General features: G+C 34.1%; 1 long non-coding RNA gene across 1 annotated transcript; it reads left to right on the top strand.

Annotated features, from left to right (window-relative positions):
- The first annotated feature begins 495 nt into the window (after window positions 1-495).
- Window positions 496-3,427, top strand: LOC131021003 (uncharacterized). Its single transcript, XR_009100821.1, has 2 exons — window positions 496-673; window positions 2,529-3,427. It is a non-coding gene; the product is annotated as an uncharacterized LOC131021003 (long non-coding RNA).
- The last annotated feature ends 19,313 nt before the right edge of the window (window positions 3,428-22,740 follow it).

The raw sequence follows: 22,740 nt of genomic DNA, 5'->3' as shown, positions 1-22,740 counted from the left end.
ATGATGTGAGATTTTATATCCGTATTTGAGTTTGAGTATTTGAATAATTCGAGATAATTATTTGAATGAGAATGATGAACTCGGAAGTGAGATCTGAGTCCGTTAAGACGTTTTTCAAAATTTTGACTTTTTGACGATGAATAGTAAAATACTGCTATTTCGTCTTTTTGTCGACTTTCAAAATCTTATGTGCACGTCGTCGAGAAATATTCTTAGTTTTTCGATACGAGTCCAATAATGAAAGTTTTTTTTTTTACGACGAGTGAATAGTGAATCGGGATTTCTCGATAAACGTGTAGATCTCGTTTATCAGAATTTCGAGAACGAGCTTGTATTTTCTATATTTATATAGAATTACGAGTGTAATGAAAGTGAGTAGAGGTTGAGAGGGCGAGTAACGAAGAGTATGGGTAGTTAGTCGTTAAAACGACACGAGACGAGATATTTAACGACTAAATATCTAACCTACCCTACCCCTAACCACCCCCCCAACCGCCCAAACCCACTCACTCACACTATATCACGTTGATATCAGCCACAACACACACACTAACACCTAAAACACACACACACTTCACGCATAACACCATTTTCTTTGGTGTTGGAGCTTTTGACCTCCGATTTGAGCACCGAGACGAGCGTCGATCATCTTTTCGATCACGTATCTAAGTAGGTAAGATCTCTACCTACGTTTTGATGGTTTTCTTTTCGATTTTTGTCGACGTCGAAAAACGTCGATTCTCGACTTTATTTTGAAACGACGTCGGATCGTCGTGAAATTTTAGTATGTTGTTCTTGGGTAGATGTTGAGCATGTTTAATGAAGGGAGTAAGAACGGAACGAACCGTAGCTATGAAACCCATGAGGGCAGCCCCGTTTTTCACATATTAGCTTGTCTTTCGATTTTTGTTTGATCGTTTTGACTTGATATTTGTGCTTAGGGGTATGCTAGAATCGATATATATTAAATTCGTATTTTTCCAAGCACGAAAATTGTATAAATTTTTAGAGTATGATTATTTAAATTCGTGAAGTTTGAGACGTTGCATAATGAATATTATTGCGTATATGTGTTCTACGATATCACATGAGCATGCTAATTGATTTACAATTTATGGATGATAATTGTTGAACGAAATTAAAACTGGAATTCTGTCAAAATTTTACAGCAGTTTCAAGCTTATGTTTCGATGAGTTTTCATTGCTTGATGGCTCTGAAATTTTAGTATGTTTATCTATGATATGTGTATTTCGTTGCTGCAAAATTTCATGTCTTTTGGATGATGTTTGCTATTTTAAAGATATTTTGAAAAATCCTTGACAGAATCTGTCAACTATTGGTAGACTTCACAAAAACGTTTATATCTATTAATCCATGAAGGATTTTGCATCACCGTTTTTTTTAAACGAAACTAGACTTCAATACTTTTCTAAAAACATAAGATTTCGATTTTTATGACCTCTGAAACAGAGCAGTTTATTATTTCAAAAATGCCCTGTTCTGCTGTCATATTTGTCCAACAGTAAAAGTGTATGAGTTTCATTGTTTATTTGGCAGATCATATGAACGTTTTCTCTTGTGAAATTTTAACCAAATCTTCAAGGATACCTTTAGTTTTGGCTGATTAAATTTGATGGAATTTTATTAAGGTTTGCCTTGGTTTCTAATGGCCTAAACAAAATTGGCAGAAACTGTCAATCTTTGACAGCCTGCACTAAAAGAGCAATATCTTCAAAAAAACCTTTAACCTTTTTGGTTAACTACCATTTTTAGAGTGAACTACACTTCATGAAGTTTTTGAGATCAATTGGTATGAGAGTTTATGATTATTGAGTTGGTTGTTATGAATTTTTAAAGATGACACAAAAACAGCAAAACTTTCTAGAAAACAACTTGATTATATTTGTTTTGATGGATGATACGATATGACTAAATGGTGTGAGTTGTGAGAGTTATGATTAACGCACATAAATGTTGGTATCTGACACTCGAACAATTGGTGTCGAGTATAAATGATAGTTTACTGATAAAGAGTTTTGATGATTTTGAATTGTTTGGGTTGCGTTGAAAAGATGTCAAGATGTTAAGTTTTGAGTCGAGAGACGAGTTCACGTAGTGAGATTCACGCGTTGAAATCTCGTGGCTGACATGATATATGAATAGGTCATGCCGAAATTTTTAGTGAAATTAGAATTTGAGCATAGTCGATTCTTGTTGACCCGTGACTCAAATACATGCCTAATGGAAAGTTTAACTTTCTAATTGGTTAATTAGACGAGATGAGAGCGAATAGATCTGCTAAGAAAGTGGACTTTTCGATGTGTTAAATATTTCTTTTAATTGAAGCGCTGCTAATTATAACATAAGGATGTTATAATTAATGAGTAATGACGAGAGATAATAATTGTTATATTGATTAACAATCAAGAGAGATGAACATTAGAGATACTAATGTTTCATAAAAGAAATTAGATTATTAATCGAGGTTTCTTTTATAACTTCTCACCAATTCTTCATAACGATGAAGGTCCTTTTGGGAAGTAACGACTTGAGGGAGAGAGTGACGTTACTCATTGATACAGAGACACAACGATGTGGGCATTACTTTTACTATACGTATATAGAGATCCCCTGCGTGTCGTAGGCCTCTTATACGAATGAATGCATGAGATGATTTAACTGTTAATTTTAGTTTTATATATATCTATCAAATGAGTTTAATGTTACATTTGAGCAAGTTATTTCGTTACAAAATATTTGAGTTAAAGTTATTTCAAGTATTGTCTTGCCATAAAATGTTTAAATTTTAGTATGATATCTATCTGCTTTGGCTTTGCCAATGATGCAATCGAATTCGGGTCCTGAGCAGTTGATAGCTATCCTGCCAGGGCTAGTGTACACCAGTGACCGTGAGTCATCTAGCGGGTTGGCCGGTCAAGTGACCGTGAGAGGTGGCCACCTCTCCGGCACACAGTTTCAGATATGATAGATTACAAAAGAACTTAGTCTGATCAGACGAACTTTAAGAATCACAAATGAACTTAGTAAGCTTGGGCATTTTTAGCGAAAAAACTCCCTTGCTGTACTGATTATGATGGCATGACAATTTACAGTTTTGAAGCATGTATTTTTATACCTAGGCATACGTGCCCACTGAGTGCTTATGTACTCAGCCCTGCATATGTTTTCTAAATGTGCAGGTTGAGCTGATGTGATGATGGTGCTGCAATGAGCGGAGTCTCCAGGGTTGTTAATAAATAGTTAACCTGTCTAGAATATGTCTTCATACATATGTCTAGCTACTTTCCGCTGCAAGATGTTGTTGATGTTATAGTATGTTATGTCATACTTTGAGTCTTAAGAGAATGGTTTCATATGATGTATAACTTGATTAATGATATTAATTAAGTTTTATGCTGTCTTTCATAGACTGTTTTCAATTGAGTATTAATGAATAAAAATGACGAGTTTTATTAAGATGAGTAAGTTTTACGGCTATAAATAACGCCCCTTTTCTTCCCCTTCTTCTTTAACCCCATCCCTAGTCGTGGATCACTCGGCCTAACTATCCCTAGTTAGGGCGGGCTGTGACACGAATTGTGAAAATAATTTTTTGCTACCTTTGGGATTCGAACTCAGGACCACGAATTCATCCAACAGGGTTACGAATCAACCGTAGATCTTGATGATCTAAGGGCTGAAAATCATTTATATTTTATACACTTAAGAGTGTTTTTATTCTAGCCCCCCTCTATATATATATATATATATATATATATATATATATATATATATGGAGAGGCTAAAATAAAAACAATTGTTAAACTATAAAATAGGAATATGGACCTTTAGATCTAAAAAATCGGATGGCCAGATTTAATCCCTTTTTTCAGCTGTAAACTACACGTCAATTTAGTTTAGGGTTATTAAGTAATTTTACATTTCAAGATTCAATTACTCCAAGATTTAAGGGATCACAATATTTAATACTAATATTATTTCCATTATTAAATCCAATACATTAACATTCATTTACGTGCCATAATAAAATAATTTAATTGATTCATTAACATTTATATTGTTAATTACGAATTCGTAAATTGCAACTATCAATTCACATATCATTATTGTTAATTAGTTCACCACATTTTTATTATTCATCCACTGTTGTAACGTGGGTTTTTCCAAAATAAATTAGACATTAATATGCACTAATTATTCATTAGACATGAATTAATGTGTATGAATTATTAAGTCCAAAATAAATAAATAAATAAAAAATTCAGTTCTTCAGCTTACGTACGAATTTTGCATTAACAATGAATGAATTATTGGATTATGAATAATTAAAATACAACTTTGTACGAATTTTACAGTATCAATGTATGAATTATTGGATTATAAATTAATTAACTGATATGCAACATTGTATGAATTTTACATTAACAATGTATGAATTATTCAAATTCACATATATTTATTGAACGAATTATGGTGAAGTATTGAACGAATGCATTTTTATAATGTGTAAGTGATCGCATGTAATTTCAAATTCACATATATTTATTGTTAATTCATACCACTTGTTTTATTAATTCATTATGTGTGGTGTATGATAAAAGTATCACTAATAGTGGAAATAATGCGTACAACTATTGATAATATTTCATACTGTGTTTGTTCAATTCATTTAAATTCAGTTTATACACAATCGACTATCAATGCATAACATTGATCGTAATAATTCATAATTCAGGATAAGTATTTTGTCTTGTCTTAAAATTATTACAAACATTATGAATAAATGTAATTAGAAGATTCGACTGCATTTTAAAATTAAATTATTTAATTACGTGAATGTTTGTTGTGACTGTGAAATTAAATTCAGTTTATACACTTTTAATAAATGTAGTCTCCTGGTTCAGCACGACTTGCGCAATTGTGGAAAGGACGTTGAAGAAGAGAGTGACCACGAGTGACCATTAATACAGTGTGGATTGCATCTTATCATTATATTACAATTTTATTGATTGTTTATTGGATGTTTCATCTTATCATGTGTATTACCATACGATTTTTACATTACTTTTTCCAATATTTATACATAAACTATCATAAAAAACACACCCATTTATCTAAACAATAAGAAACCAACACCAATTTATTAAGACCATGTCAAAAGTGGCACCAAATTAAACTTATTCAGACTAAAATAAATACAAATAAAACAGTTCAGAAATGTATCCCAAAATATAAAACAACTCAAATTGCAGTTTCATTAAGGCATCATCCAAACAAAGTAGTGTCAATCTTTATAGCAGGATTCTCAAACACCTCATCGTAGTATTTGTTCGCACCAACATCCACCACATCTTTGACACGTTTTTCTTTTTAATCTCAACCAAGAAAGTTGCGCACTACCTGCCGAAAATAATGAACAAGCATTAACTATTCCCTTTAATAAGAAATCTTAATTTCATTATTTATAATAAAATTAAACAAAGTATACTGAATTCATGAACTCCAGATGTGAAAATAAATTGGGTTAAACAAGCAAATTCACCGTATTCTCACTAAACACCAAAAAATGAATGTTAAGAAGATTCATCACATACAAATTCAAACATAGAAATACACGCATAATGGAGCACACACTATGTTTTACAATTAAACATTATACTACAATTAAGTTCACATTATTTAACCCAAACAAACATACATCCTTAAGATAATTAAGACTAATAGTTCATACAGGTCATACCACAAATTCATTCAGATTTATAGAGATTACAAAACCCAATAATTACATCAGTTTGAATAATTCATACGATACACCATTCTAATTCATTCGCACCACTGATGCGATGCACAAACATTTCCATAGATCACATGATGCATGTTAATTTTAATTCATACTATATACAGTAAATCGATACAAACTTAAGTTCCAATAAAGACTCGTAATAAAACGCACAGCCATACCGAAGAACACGAAAAAGACCTTTCATAAAATAGTTTTCTCTGACCCCATACATCGAAGTGAAACATTAAAGAATCAAAATCATAGATTCCACATAAATACTCGTGTTCTTCATATAGAAAATAATGAGTTCACAAAATTTCTGAGTTCATCATCTCGAATCAAGAAAAAAAAAGGTGTTTAAAAAAATTCCCGTCGCACTCACCAGGGGGGTTACCTTTGGTCTTCGCCATTGCCAAAATATATTAACTGCGTCGAGTGGTACTTTTCTAGGATCAACTCATCTATTAATCTGTATAAATCGGCGGTACAGGCTGACGAAAATTCGCTGCACAAAATGAAACGAAAGAACGTAGCCCTACCTTCTTGGTTCATAAACTATTAAGTTGGAAAATGATATTTTTGTATATGCCTTAGCTTTGATATACATAGATTACATAAGAGATTTTACTTCCCTTATTAATTGCACGCTATTTTTGGAGACGAGTTGTTGTAGATTGGAGAGTCAAAATTAAAACCCCCATTATGCCCTTGAATGAAAAATTTGTATGCATTTTCAGTTTATAAGCTTCGAATTCCAGAAATTGAGAAATATTAAATCTGGGCCGTTCAACGATACTAGATCTATGGTCAATATTAGTTCCTATTTTATAGTTTAAGATGAGTTTTCTGAATAGCCCTCCCCTATATATATATATATTAGTTTATTGGTATAAATTATCGTTGTTATATATTAAACAAGTTCATCCTGATAGAATATTATAATTAATTAGTATACTTTTGATACAATTTTTAGGCCATCATATGTATATATAAATGCTGGGATTATGCAAGTGTCACTTGTACACCCCTCTTCAAAACCGTAACTATTGGAAGCCATATGCAATTTTATCTTAATGTCATATTATTTAACTATTGATATTCAGTGGAATTATATCTATATGTAGACTAGATTAATTATAAATAATTGATTGCATAAATTAATAATTGATACTGCATGTGCTGGATAGATGTAGGTGTCGAGTACACAAAATGGTCAAGAATTAATTCAAAGAAAAGAATTAATTATGAAGTAGAAACCTTATGAACTTTTTGTTCTTTTTTTTTTTTTTTGACTTATCTAGGATTACAGTTAACTCATAGGATGTATTTGTTTTTTATCCTTTCAAATAGAGGGATAATATAATAAGACATAATTTATTATTTAAAATGGGGACTATATATACTATATGTATAAGGTGGTATAAACACTCTCCCTTATATAATAAGACATAAATTTATTATTTAAAATGGGTATAATTATACATTTCTAAGGGAAAATGTACTACCCGAAATTTTATGTCGCCTACCCAAATTTTTTATTACCTCAAATTAAACAAGGTATAAAGTGGTAAATGAATTTATCCCTTCTTAAACCTAAAAGCATGCGCAAATATATAATATATATATACGGTATAAACGTATCTCTTGATTGTTGAAAATTGAATAAGTTTTCTAATTTCTATTAAATTAAGTCTCCAATTAACATATATTGGTAACTGTTTCACATCTATCATAATATATTAAAAAATAATTTTCAATTTGAAACAATGTCGAATCAATTTTAAAATTGAGTGACAATTTTATGATTATAAGAGTAATTGTCATATAACTATAAGAGTAATTGTGTTCTGTTAGGTCCCAGAGGGTATCTGAACAGGTGTATGGGGGGGGAAGGGGGGGATACACCTGTAGGGTAATTCTTTGCGAAAAACTGATTTATGGAATGAGAAGTGAACTTAACAGTTTTCAAAAGAATAGGCTAAAGACTGATACTGAAGGAGCTATCAGTAGATGACTTTAGTTATCTGAATCAGTCAGATAACTTTAGTCCAAATAAGGCTTTAGTCGAGTTTGAGCGAAAACAGAGAAGTGTTACGAATCTTACTAATTATCAGTAGATTTATCAGTCAGACTGATAACACTGGCAGCGGAAAATAAACTTAGTTCAATTAGCCTTTACAAATAAAACTCTTGGTTGACCTTTTCAGTTAGTCAGATTCAGTTAATGTCAGCAATTGCGCAAATAGGAAATAATTGAAAACAGAAAAGAACACAAGAATTTTTACGTGGTTCGGAAATAACGTTCCTACTCCAAGGTCAGATGATCAATCTGACAATCACTCTGGACTAATGTGTTGAGGTGCACAACAAACCTACCAACACCACTCTTGGTTGGATTTTACACTGACACTTAGCACACCTTGACACACTCGTGTCTAGCTAAGGTCTTTGGAGACAGACCCTTGGTTTGATCTCCCTCTTGGCTTACCTGGTGCCAAGGAACCCGATCTGTTTAGTTTTCTGGTACTAAACAACCACTCAAACACTCTTTTCGTTCGGTTGAAAACGGGTTTGGACTCTTCCAACTAGGATTAGTGAGAATGAGATCTCAAGTAATCAAAATCTTAGGCTTTGGGTAATACAAGGATTTGCCTAAGAAACTAAGATAATGTATGTAATCAGTGATCTGATTTAAGCTTTGATGATTCTCTTCTTCGATTCAAACTTTTGATAGCAGTTGAAGGCTGAGCTGCAATTTTGACAGAGTTTCAGCTTGTGCGCTTGAATCGGTGAAGATTGCAGTATTCCTCGAGCTCTATTTATAGGCGAAGTCTTGAATAGATCTGTTAGAGAGATGGTCTTCAGGATTTCTACCGTTGTGAGAGTATATTTGAATCTGACTGAGTCCACAATCTTCGAGGTTCCTATTTTGGTGAGGAACGACGTCTCATTGTACATTCGGTAAGGTGCTTCTGAGACATGTTGCATCAAATAGGAACTCTCTGCAGAGAAAGGACGATCCTCAAAATCTCTGCATTTAATGTGGTTGCGGGAGCATTTAATGCTGACTTCAGAGTATAAGTCCGATGAAGAATGTAAACTGATACTTGTCAGGAGTATCAGTCCGCTAATTCCATTTGCTCCGTATTAAAGCATTAATCGTCACTGAAAGTTCAGTGAAACTCTCATTCAGTCAAAACTGATGTATTCTGACTTGTCTTTTCCAGCTTTCTCAAGTTGTGGTCTTCAGTCTTCTATCTTCATACAAACCAAAGACATGAACTCCAACATATGAGTTTGAAAAAGTTCTAGTCTATTACAATACGCACGAAGAGTTTTGGTATCATCAAAAACTAGAGATAGAATATTTCATTAAGTTCCCAACATGTTCTTCATTATATTCCAAATATTATTATTGGAAAATGTGGCAAATGCATGTTTTAAAATATTGAAAGGTTGTATGTTTGAATCTCTTTTTGAAAATATTATTAAATTGTTATTATTTTAATTTGTTTTCTCTTTTTGTTATTTTTTGTTACTCCTTCCGTCCTTATAAAAAGTAATTATTTGTAAATAATACGAGTTTTAATAAAGTAGTTGAATGTATTGTGAGTGGAGTAAGGATCCCACTTTATTGTGAGTGAAATATTTACTAAAAATAAATTGGATATATTTTATGAGGACGGACGAAAATAATAAATTGAATATATTTTATGAGGGCAGAGGGAGTATTTTTTAATTTTAATTTTTTCTTTCGATTTATCTTCATTAATATTGAGATGTTTGTTTTTTTTCTTGGTATTATATTTTTTAGTGTTTATTTTATTTTATTTGGAGATTCATAACATTATATTTGAATTTTGAACTTTTTATACACTTATTTTAAGAATATATGATTGTCATGTAAAATAAAAGAAAAAAATCTTTTTTTTTTGAAAAAAAGAGCTGAAATAAATAAAAAAATAACTTTTTAATGGAACTGATTTCAAACACCTTCATTTACCACAGCTTACTTGCTTGAAAACCAAATGCTACTTCCGCGCTTCAAATAACTTCATATATTTTCTTTTTGGGACGTCTCCCAAATAATTTTATATCCATTTTTGGGACATTATTTCATCATTAATAATATTTTGTTTATTCTTACTTTTCAACCTTTCACCATTCTCAAATCCAATAATAATTATACCACATTTTCACTACTTTCAATAATAATGATAACACTTTTTTTCCACTATCAATACATTCAACAACCTTTTCTTAAAATTTGTGCAATCCCCAACCGAGGGAATACAACGGAGAATGTTGTTACTTGTTAGTTGAAGGAAATACTCCCTCCGTCCACGAAAGAACTTCCTATTTTTCTATTTCGGGACGTCCACGAAAGAACTTCCTACTTTTTCCTATTTTGGGACAATACCCCACCACTTAAAAAATACTCCCCTTTTAAGACAATTCTCACCACTCAAATAACATTAATTAAAACAACACAATAAATTATTAATACTTTTTCACAATTCCCAATACACTTTACAACTTTTTCTCCACCCTCAATACACTATACAACATTTTATTAAAACTCGTGCCACTCCCTCCTAGGAAGTTCTTTCATGGACGGAGGGAGTACATTTTAAATTGAGTAAAATTTTGAAGTAGCCAAAATGAAGCATAAAACACAATTTATGGCCACACATTGAAAAAACACAAAATTTGGCCATTTTTTTTTATTGATTTGGACGTTTTTACCCTTAATGAGGCGGACCGAGTAGGATCAGGCACGCGGGTCGCGTGCCGGGTCGGGTTAGGCACTTATGGCACTATTAGTGCCATAAGTGCCAAGATTTTACTTTGATTTTATTTTGGATTTTTGTTGGCACTTATGGCACTATTAGGGCCATAAGTGCCAAAATGACTATTTTACTTGGTTTTATTTTGGATTTCCGTTGGCACTTATGGCACTATTAGTGCCATAAGTGCCATGCGTGCAGCACAAATACAGAAACAACAACATCATTTAAACCCTAAATGAAACATCTAAACCCTAAATTGATAATCTAAACCCTAAATTGAACATCTAAACCCCAAATGGACAATCTAAACCCTAAATGGAATATATAAACCCTAGGGGAAAGTGTGCACTTATGGCACTAATAGTGCCATACGTGCAGCACAGATCAGATCTGCCGATGGCTGAAATCGAATGAGGCGGAGATCAGATCTGCCGATGGAGGAGGCGACGCAACGATCAGATCAGATCCACCACCGCTGCCTCATCAGATCAGATCCACCGCCGGAGAAGCGGTTTTTGCTGAAGTCGATTCGGTGAGCGAGGCGAGGTCTCTGAACAACGACGGTACGCTGCTGCTGAAGTGGTTGCTATTGTTTTGACCAGCGTGCCTTGCAAATTGGCGTGATTGAGAACTATCGCCGCCACCACTTGGCCGGCGGAATTTCCCATGAAATCGACGGAATTGGAGCAGAAGACGCCTTTGAAGGAGCAGAGTCGTTTGAAATGGCGGTTTTCCAGGTCTGGAGGGCGGCGAAGGCGACGCTGAACTGAGGCGGCGAAGGAGGAGGAGGAGGTCGAACGTCGCTGCCGTTAAACTCTAATTGGAGAGAGTTTTTTCAGAATCAAGTGGGCTAGGTTACGCAAGTAAAAAGGGTATAATAGGCATACCGCCTAATTAATGGCCAAAATTTTATGTTTTAAGATTAGGGGCCAAAAATTGATTTTCATTCCTCATTATGACCATCTGGGTGGATTGTTTCTTTTAAATTATTAAGGAAAGAGTATCGGTAATCCTTTCCTTAATGCTAAAATTGTAATTATTATAATTAAAATTCAATGCTAAAGTTGTAGCCAAATCAATTTAAGCGGCAAAACATATTTAGCCAGACGCAAATTAGTGAGTGAATTAACGTGTACCTAATATATATATAGGTTTGTATTGTATTGTATTGGCCTATTCTCTAAGTTGTCTCAATTGCAGCCAATAGACTAAGGAGCCAATTAATTATGTTGCACGAGCAAGAATCTAACACAATGTCCAATACCTAATTTAGCTACCCAATAGAAAGGTATCCTCTAGATTTAGAATTGATAAATGTGCAGTACCGAAGGTGGCAAATTTGCCAAGTCTCGAGATTAAACACCACTAATTACGCTATAAACTAATGACTCAATGATTAAAAAAATAAAATAATACAAAGAGTATTATTATTGTAGGGAAATGAAGTTCAGATTTTGTATAATAGTCTGCAAAAACCGCCCCATGTCTTAATTCTAGACATAATCTTAGATCTTGGCGTAGATGGTGTTCGATTGTCGGTTGATTTCATCACTGTTTTAATTAAAATTTGTCATTACCTCATAATAGGGTTAATAGTGTTTTATGTCCCGAACTTTTAACGTTTTTCACAAAATATCCCGAACTTTTATTTTCTCTTAAAAACCCTGAACTTTCAAAAAATTTCATAAAATGTCTGCTATACAAAATTCGGTGACAAAAAGATGAATTATCTCGCCGAAAGAAATATTTTGGAGACTGCCATTATTGGAAAATCATATTAGAACCACCATTGTTGGAAAACGCTGAAAGTTCGGGATTTTTTTTATCATCTTTTCGTTATCGAATTTTGTATAGAGGGACATTTTATGGAAAAAAAAACTGAAAGTTCAGAGTTTTTTAGGAGAAAATGAAAGTTCGGGACATTTTGTGGAAAACGCTGAAATTTCGCGACATAAAACACTATTAACCCCCTCAAAATAAAAATAAAAATAAAAATAAAAAATTGTCATGTTAGATTTTTTTTTTTTTTTTAGTTTTGATTAAAATTAATTACCCATGTGTTATGAGGTAGCTTCTTGGCTTCTAGCTAGGTGTGCATCTCTAATTGGACGGATTCAATCTTAAATTTGTGTAACATCACGTGAACGTTAATTTAGTTACAATCCATTTTTTATCCAAATTTGACACATCAAAAAGTAGACAAAAAAATTAGCTGAAATAGAAATTTTATAAGAAAGATAAAAAATTAAAAAAAAAAAAAACTCTTGAGAACACAAAAAATTAATTGAAAGCCAAATCTCATTAAAACCTTTATCTTCTTAAAATTATTTATCTTAAATTTTTGAAGTAAAATGGCCCCTTGTCTATTCCAATAGCCAACCCTATTTCTAGAAGAAAATGAAAACTTCATTTAAAGATCAAGGAAGCAGAGCTTCAGTCGTACAATGTGAATAAATTGAGATGAAATGGGACCAACCAACAAATTTAACTAGGACATGAAGAGTCGTTTCAAGCACGTTCAAATAATGATGGTTTTTTATACGAGAGAAAGACATATATAATAAAAAACATATAGTTTAAGATTTATATAATCACTACTTTTAAACCGTGATTTTGGGGGTTAAAATGCTAGTAAAAGACAAATATACCCTTACTAATTAATAAATAAAAATAAAATAAAATTTGACTTAAAAAAATTGTAATAAAACAAAATAAAAAATCAAAGTTTAACCTAAACAATTAAACAAAAACAACGAATTGAAAGAAATTAGAAAACACTTTGAACTCATCAGTTTCTTCTTCCTCATTCGAAAACCTCTGTTCTAGGCGATTCATCTCCCCAACGTCGACTCGTTCTCGGCGATTCTTCACGGCGCAACCTCCAGCTGCCTCTGTCGTTCAGAGTGCGGCGGCCTCCGCGACATCCTCCAACGGCAGCCTCCACGACGACTCCAGCGGGCGGCGCTTAGGGCGGAGACAGAGATCCAACGGCAGCGGCGACTCTCTGTTTCGAAAAAAAAATCTTCTCAAAATCGAAAACCTTTTTTGCTTCGGAAAAAAAAATATTTGAGCAACAAGTTGAAGAACAGGCGACGGTGGAAGAGCACGCCACCAACGCCGCCGGAAGTCCATCAATGGCGACAGTGGACGAGCAACAAGTTGAGGAACAGACTCCAAGTATAATGGAACAAGTAAGTTGTCATTTATTTTTAATTTCAGTTGGAATTTGACGATAAATGCAATGTGGGAGTTCTAATATGAAGATTTGGTGTTGTTTAGATTATTTGTGTTACAATGCATGTGGTTTTTGAATTATATTGCAATCGATTTAATGAAATTGGTTATACACACTTGATTACACAATTTGTACTTTAGAGCACAGTTGCATAGGGTTAATTGTTGATTTGGGGGCAATTGTGGGGCAATATATGTGATTATGCAGTTGCATAGGGTTGATTGTTGATTGGGGGGCAATGTATGTGATTATGCAATTGTGGGGCACAGTTACACAATTGAATCAATTAGGGCACAGTTGAATAGTTTAATACACAGTTGCACATTTTAATAAATAGTTGAATTAAATTTTGTTACTTTTTTTAATTGCAGCCTCGATTTAGATGGGTTTGACCCAATATGAGGGGATATCAAGCACTCATAAATCTTTATGTGCGTGTGGAGGTCATGAATCAGGTTCGACAGAAACTACACAAAATTGGTGATAGTGAATTAGAGCAACGGTTCTTAGACTGAGTTTTTGGACATTTGGTCTTTATCTAGAAACGATGGTTCAGCCTAATTCAATGGTAAGGCACTATCAAAATCTGGGATAACAATCAACCAATTACGGAGTTCATTATGCGAATGGGGAACGTCATCTTCAGCATGCACGTCTTTGTTACCATGATCATCAAAAGAAAATTTACGATTCCCAATCATTTTCTCGAGGTGACCAGGTTGGCGAATCCAACCTGTAAATTCATGGATTGCCGCTAACACTATCTCTTCACGACGCTTGTCGACGACCTCATCATCCGAAGACTCATCATCTGAAGACACTATATCATCATCATCGAATATGTCGTCATCAAAAAACACTATCTGAGCATGCACTTCGACTGTTTGACGTTTGCCGTCACCAAAACGCCTTGATTTAATGTGATTTTCTACACCTCTAGCTGACTGCTTGCCTTTCTTGACCACATATACTACTGGATAGTCATTCTGTTCCAAAAGCAATCGAAAAAAATCTGTATCACTTTTCAAGGCAACTTTTGTTCTCCTACCATCGCTCATGCTCATCAGATATTGAAACAAATAATCAGAGGCACTTTTATCACAATCCAATTGCTCGTTAATCTCTCGTACTAGATTATCATAAGATAACAAACTCCACCCACATGCATATATAAAAGAACCTCGTCCCCACCTATGTAATTAGATCTCTTTTAATGACCACCATGATGAATTGCTACACGTCGCGACAACATATCTGCAAAAGAATCACGTAATAAATTAGTAAATGAGTTCAATTGTTGATAATTGACTGTGTATAGAAAACTGGACTGTGCATACCATTTTCAACTATGCACAATAATTAAAATGAATCGTGTACAAATTAATCAATTGTGTACATATAATAACGTAATAATTAAGATTTTTATGCGCTTGAAATTCAAATCATTAGTTAATAAATATATTAATAAATTATTCAATCAATTGATTAACTAATTAATTTAATTAGATTAGTACGTAAACGATAATTAAGCTAATTCATAAATAATATGTCAACTGTGTCTATAGTTCAACTGTGCACAACATTTACACGATTGATTTTGATCAAATGTGTACAAACAGAATCAACTGTGTACGTATTATAGTCAACAGTGTACAAAATAAATATTTTAATAATAATAATAATAAATAAATAAATAAATATGTACCTTAATTAAAATTAACTAATATGCTTAACTAGTAATTTAATTAACTAGCTAAATTAACAAAATTAAATATTCATTAATTTTTAATAAGAAATAATTAAGATTTTAATTCATAATATTAGGTCAAATGTGCACAACATTTACACGGTAGATTTTGATCAAACGTGTACAAACAGAATCAACTGTGTACGTATTATAATCAATTGTGCACAAAATAAATATTTTAATGATAATAAATAAATATGTACCTTAATTAATAAAAAAAAATTAACTAATATGCTTAATTAGTAATTTAATTAACTAGCTAAATTAACTGTTGGGTCTCGTGAGGGTTGAAAGGACAGGTGTATGGGGATGATACACCTGTAGGCTATTTTTTCGGAGGTTACTTAAAATCAACACCTTTGTACTGAAAAACAGTTTTACTGCTTTGAAAATGCGTGCTTCAATTAACAAGAGATGGGCGACTGATACTGAAACAAAGATTCAATGGGTGACTAAAGTTAATCGAACTGGTCAATTAACTTTAGTCCAAGTAAGGCTTCAGTCGTAAGTAAAACAGAGTAGAGTTATTTATCTAACTGACTATCGAAAGATTGATAAGTTAAACCTATAACTCTAGCAGCGGAATATTAAACTTAGTGAAATAGCCTTGAAAGAATTTCTTCACAGAGAATACCTTAGTTACTCTTTTCAATTAGTCAGTATTATAGAAACAGAGATATGCACAGATACTGAAAAAAAAAATAAGTAAGAATACAAAGGATTTTTACGTGGTTCGAAAAATAATGTTCCTACATCCACGGTCAGTTGATGAATCTGACGAATATTTTGGGCATATGCTTACGGGTGCATAACAAACCTAGCCACGATGCTTACGGGTGCAACGCAAACCTAACTGCAATGCTTACGGGTGCAAAGCGACCTGTACTGATAAGAAAAACACCTTACATCAACCAACTCACTGAGTTGGATTTTCATACTTAGCTTGCGGGTGCTAAGCAACCTAACTGTTTAGTTTACTGGTATTAAACAACCACTGAGCTCGATCTAAGTCTCAAGCTCGATTACAAACACTCTTCTCGCTCTTTTAAAAATGGGGTATTGTAATATACCAACTAGGATTATTGAGTACAGAATCTCAAGTAATCATTAATTAGGATAATGATCTATCTATGTGAATTTTCTAGTTATACTAAGAGAGTTTAGGTAATCAGTAAAACTGATTTTACAACAGTGAGATACTCTCTTCATCGATTCAATGCTTAAGGAATATTGAGCTCTATTTGATTTTCTGCTATAGCTTTGGCATTGAGGATTGAATCGGAACATTCTCTTCTCTTTTTTTTCACCTCTCTCGTCTCACACCTTTCTTGAGAGATCTTCTGAGCTATTTATAGGCGTCTCTGATGAATAGATCCGTTAGTGGAGATCTTCTTCTTCAAATCCTACCGTTGGAGATAACTTCTTTATTCTTGCTCAGGTACTAAAGAGGACATTCTTCTAAAGTCAATGCTTCTGACTTCTTCATTAACTGCGGCGTGTCTTAGAAGTTATTCATGTGGTCATTCTTGATGCAGTTTCCTTCAGTTAGGAGCTTTTAGTTGAGTCTGCATCTTCCGCATGTTCTAGACTCGTGTGGAGCCTTTTTGTCGAACACTTCTTCAGTCGAGATGATGTCTTCATTTATTTCAACTTTCTTGATCCGTCTAGCTATTAAAAGAACTAAGAGTGTGCCTTTGGGTGGTTTTGGTATCATCAAAACATAAGGGTTTAAATATATCTTTCTTTTCTCAACATTAACAAAATTAAATATTCATTAATTTTTAATAAGAAATAATTAAGATTTTAATTCATAATATTATGTCAACTGTTCATATTGTTCAATTGTGCACAATATTTACACGGTTGATTTTGTTCAACCGTGTACAAATAGAATCAACTGTGTATGTATTATAGTCAACTGTGCACAAAATAAATATTATAATAGTAATAAATAAATATGTAACTTAATTAATAAAAAATTAAATAATATGCTTAATTAGTAATTTAATTAAAAAATTGTTGGTCTCCTGTTTTCTTTCTTGGTTCTTCTTCTTCCGGTTTTCTTGAGCCGAGCTTCTTAGGGGTGATGGTTAGGCCGGAACTCCTGAAGTTGTCTCTTCCCGCTCCTGAACCGGATGTGAGTCTTTCACGAGTTCTCTTTTTCCTTCTAAGGTCTCTTCTTCTTAGAAGGTTTTAATGAGGCTCGGTCTTTTGTTTGCTCTCTTTTGCGCTTTCTGGGATGTTTTGTACTATTTTACTTTTCCTTTAATACAAGCCTTATTCTCATCAGTAATTTAATTAACTAGCTAAATTAATAAAATTAAATATTAATTAATTTTTAATAAGAAATAATTAAACTAATTTATAAATAATATGTCAACTGTGTATATAGTTCAACAATGCACAATATTTACACGGTTGATTTTGATCAACGTGTACAAATAGAATCAATTGTGTACGTATTATAGTCAACTGTGCACAAAATAAATATTTTAATAATAATAAATAAATATGTAAGTTAATTAATGAAAAATTAACTAAAATGCTTAATGATTAATTTAATTAACTAGCTAAATTAAAATAATTAAATATTAATTAATTTTTAATAAAAAATAATTAAGATTTTAATTCATAAATAATGCTCCCTCTGTTCCAATATTGTTGGTCACATTTCCTTTTTAGTTTGTCCCACTATTCTTGGCTACTTTCTAAAAATAGAAATGTTTATAGTATTTATTAAGTTTAATTGAGTAATTTAATTCAAATTTTTAATTAAACTTAAATCTTCTTTAAATAAAAACACACACCAACACACACACTCACGCACACATTGTTCTCTCTCTCTCGGCACTATATCGCCGCCGTTGACGGTGGTGCCGCCCGACAGGGCCGGCGTCTGCCGCCTCCATTTCCCATCTCTTTACGTCTCTCTCTCTCTCTCTCTCTCTAGACCCCTCTCTCTCTCTCGCTCCTCTTTCCCGTTCGCCATCTCTGTTGCAAGAACAGGACGCACGCCGCCGCGTCCCTTTCGTCGGCCTCCTTCATCCTCGCGGTAGATCCGCCGCCGCCTCAAGACCACGACCGCCCCCATGTCCTTCCCTCTCTTTCTCACTTTCAATTGCACAGCAGCGGTGATTTGGGGCCTAGGGCTTTCAGGTGGCTATTTGGGGGTTTAATGGAAGCGACAACGCCGCCGCACACTTGTTCCCTGAGATTGTGCTGCTGCAATTGCTGTGTTGCTGGGGACGGGAAGTGACCGACAGCTGCGGGCAGATCCGGTGAACGGCGGCCGGAGCTGGAAGCGGTGGTCAAGGGCGGTGCGGCATTGTGTTGTTCGTGTTAGTGTGTGCGAGGGTTTTCTGCATTTTAGTTTTATTAATTTCTCTGATTTTGAATTGATTTTTTGGTTTGATGGAGAGAATTATTGATTTGCATGTTGACCGCCGGCGACGCCATCTCCGGCGCCGGAGCTGCCGGCGCCGGCCTGAATATGGAACAGATGCACGGAGAAGATGAATATGGAGCACAATTAATTAACTCTTTAACTTTGGTTGATTACACTTAATTAAAACATAATCATCATTTTTCTCCGTGCCGAAAAGAATGAGGCCAACAATATTGGGACGGAGGGAGTATGTCAACTGTGCACAACATTTAATTTTACAACTGTATAAATATATTAATAAATTCAATAATTAATTAATTAATTAATTAATTAGATTATTATACAAATGATTATTTATTAAAATGCATTTTTATTAAAAAGAAAAGAAAAAACCTAAAACCACCCTTGAAAGTACAGAAGAGCAGACTAAGGGCCGAGCCTCATTAAAATTTTTTCACGGAAAATCCAGTGGGAAAAACCATGGAAAGAAAAAAGAGTACCCGTCTAGAGCAAAAAGAAAAGAAAGGGAAGAGCGGAAGGGAAAGTTTCCGAAACTCCGGTCTAACCATCGTCCCCAAACAATCCCGGCTCTTCCCTCCAGAAAAGTAACAAGACAATGGCAGAAGGCCGGTGAGACGTCGTCGCCTAACTGCCAAAACACAAAATCAAAGCTACACGGCCGGTTATACGCCGTCGCCATTATTATACAAATGATAATTAAGCTAATTCATATATAGTATGTCAACTGTGTATGAACCTAATCAATTGTGTACGATTGTACGTAGAGAAGCAAATTGTACACAGCCAAGATCAATTGTGCACAATATGTACACAATTGATTGACTTTGTACACGGTTGATGTTTTAAAACTGTGGCGTGTGGATACAACTGTGTTTCTAAGTACACATTTGAGCTCAATTGTGCATGGCTATTTATGTTAACTGTGTCATTGTCAACACAACTGTGTAGTTAAGAATATATTCATAGCTCCCAATTGTGTCCTTCCAATTAAGCATTTATTTTATATTTTTCATACTTAATGTGGATCTTTCACGCTGAAGTTCGGAGCGAAACAAGACAAAGACATAGCCAAGGCCAAAACGGTTTGGGATCTTTCTTCTGGCTCACTTCGATTGCGTGAATGGACTCGCAACTTTGATCCTCATAAGGATATTTCTTCCCTCAGTCAAGTTTGGGTTCGCATATATAATATGCCCGCTGAATATTGGCACCCAGAGGTTTTTGCGGCCATGGGACGTACGTTAGGATTTCCTATCAAATTGGATGGCGCTTCGGCGAATCGGGAAGTGGGAAGTTTTGCTCGATTGCTTGTTGAGATTGATTTGTCTCTTCCTTTAATTGACTCTATGACAATTGATTGCGATATTACTTCCTTTTATGTGGAATTTGTCTATGAACATTTGCCTCGCTACTGCTCTCTATGCAAAATAACAGGCCACGTTCTCGATGAATGCAAGCGGCTTAAAATCAATGCCGATGGTAATGATTCCAAGCAGGCTCCAACTAAGGAAGGCAATAATCAGGGGACGAACAAGGATGCCAATATGCCAGCGAAGGAAGTCAGCAAACAGGTGTTGAATACTTTCAAGCCTCCTGCTAAAGTTAGTAACTGGAAGCCTAAAGAGCAGCAGGAGTCTCTGGCCACGGGAAAAAATCAATTTGCTGGTCTCGATGTTGAGGAGGGGGAATTTTCGGTTGAAGAGGAAGCGGATACTCCAGAGCGACATGACACGCAGCCTTTGCCTAAGGGGCCGTTTGAGGATCCTCACCCCTCGGCGTCCCTTTCACCTCGGGAACCATTTCCGACGGGTTCTGGTGGGCAGCCTGTTCTTGATGCCCGACCCAGGTCTCCCTCTTCTGCGGTGATTCTGCATCAGGTCCTCCCTGAGGCCCAACTTGGGTCGTCTTCCTCTGCGGAGACTATGCTTCAGGTCCCGCAATCGGATCTAGCTTTGGTGGTGATGCCAGGAAAGGCGATGATGGAGGATTCTCCCATACCTCGCGGCCGTGGGCGTCCAAAGGGTTCTACCAAGAAGGGGAGGGTTTCCGATTCCTCTATAAAGCACCGGCTCCGGCGTATAATCAAGAATGGTATGGATATGAGTAAGAGTCGTGCGGATGGTGCCGTTTTGCAGGGCGCAGGAGCACATATTGTGCCAGTGGAGTTCTTGAATAAAGTCCAACATGCTCAGGATGGAGGTGCGATTCTACAAAATTTTGTGATTCATTCTTCTTCCGACGCTGCCCGAGCTATGTCGGCGGTGGTTTCTAAAAGATGGGGAGATATGTTGGACGACGACGACTCTTTGGATGAGGATGAATCTCTAAATATTTTCTCATAGTTTGGGTGTTTGTTTTCGTTTACCCGTGGTTTCTCGCGGATGTTTAAGACTGCTTTTGTTTTGACTCTTGTCTTTCTTTTTTTCCTTTCTAATAAAATTTCTATTTCAAAAAAAAAATAATACTTAATGTGGTATTGGACGTGAAAAAATTAAATTTTATCATTACAAAACAATAAATCTTGATTTTGATATCAATATAGTCTTAACTGTGCCATTTAAGCAGATGCTACAGTGTACTGTAATTTTCTCACCAAAATCAGAAAATAAAACATATAATTGATACGTTTGCTATGAATTTAACATACATACCTAAATACAATCAGAATGCCCAAAGAATTTCGTTCGACCCAAGCTTTTTCATATAAAAAATCGCTAATTTTTTTCAGAGTTTTCATGGGTATTTCGTCGACAGGAAAAAAAAAAAAGATGAAGAAGAACCCCAATATTCATGCATTTCTTCACCAACATACCCTACATTTGCATTTACTATCACATTAATTACTTATACGGTGAATCCTTAACCTGCGACGAAAGCTTCATGTGTTGGGTGAGGAAGAGAGCTTCATTTGTGAGGAAGAAAGCTTCACCTTCGAAGAGAGAGAGAGAGAGAACATGTTGTTGTTGGGTTTTGTTTTAATTTCGTTTTTCTTTTATTTTTATTCTTGGATTAGTAAGGGTTATTTTGTCTTTTCAATGGCTTTTGACCCCTAAAGTCATGCTTTTATATAGTTGGCTATATAAGTCATAAACTATCTTACTTTGGCTAAGGAGGTCAATTCTCACTTTTTATATTAGCGTGACACACCCTAGATACACCATCTTTAAGTTTATTTTATTTTTTTTACCTTTAAAAAATATTTTAAAATATACAAATTTTAACTCATTTTATTTCTTTCTACAAATTTTGAGAATTATCAAAAAAATACACGAATTTTGACTTATTTTATTTTTTACGCGAAATATATTGTTATAGAAAATGATCCAAATAATTATTTTGTAATTAACAATAAATATCACTTTACTTGAGATTAAACATTATTGAAAAGTTTCTCAATCACATGATTATGTGATGAATATTTCATGTCATTAAATTGGCTCAAAAAATTATAATTATAATTATACAATTGAACGATAGGTAATCATACACTCATTATCTCTCGTTATCTTTTAACTAACTAGCTTGTTAATTTAATTAATGATAGATAACAATTATTCATGGGTGACATGATTATATATATATATAGTATTTCGTAATCAAAACAACGTTGTTTTGATTAGAGCTGTGTCATGTCGACGTCATTTTAGATTCAATTTTGACTTAAATTTTATAATTCTAATTAGCATTTGTATAATTCTAATTAACATTTTCCGATCCAATTAATGACGTGAAATATTCGTCACACGATCATGTGATTG

This window comes from Salvia miltiorrhiza, chromosome 1 (genome assembly GCF_028751815.1).
Source record: "Salvia miltiorrhiza cultivar Shanhuang (shh) chromosome 1, IMPLAD_Smil_shh, whole genome shotgun sequence".
NCBI lineage: Eukaryota > Viridiplantae > Streptophyta > Magnoliopsida > Lamiales > Lamiaceae > Salvia > Salvia miltiorrhiza.
The sequence above is the reverse complement of the archived record's forward strand: the minus strand, read 5'-3'. Positions and strand labels throughout refer to the sequence as shown.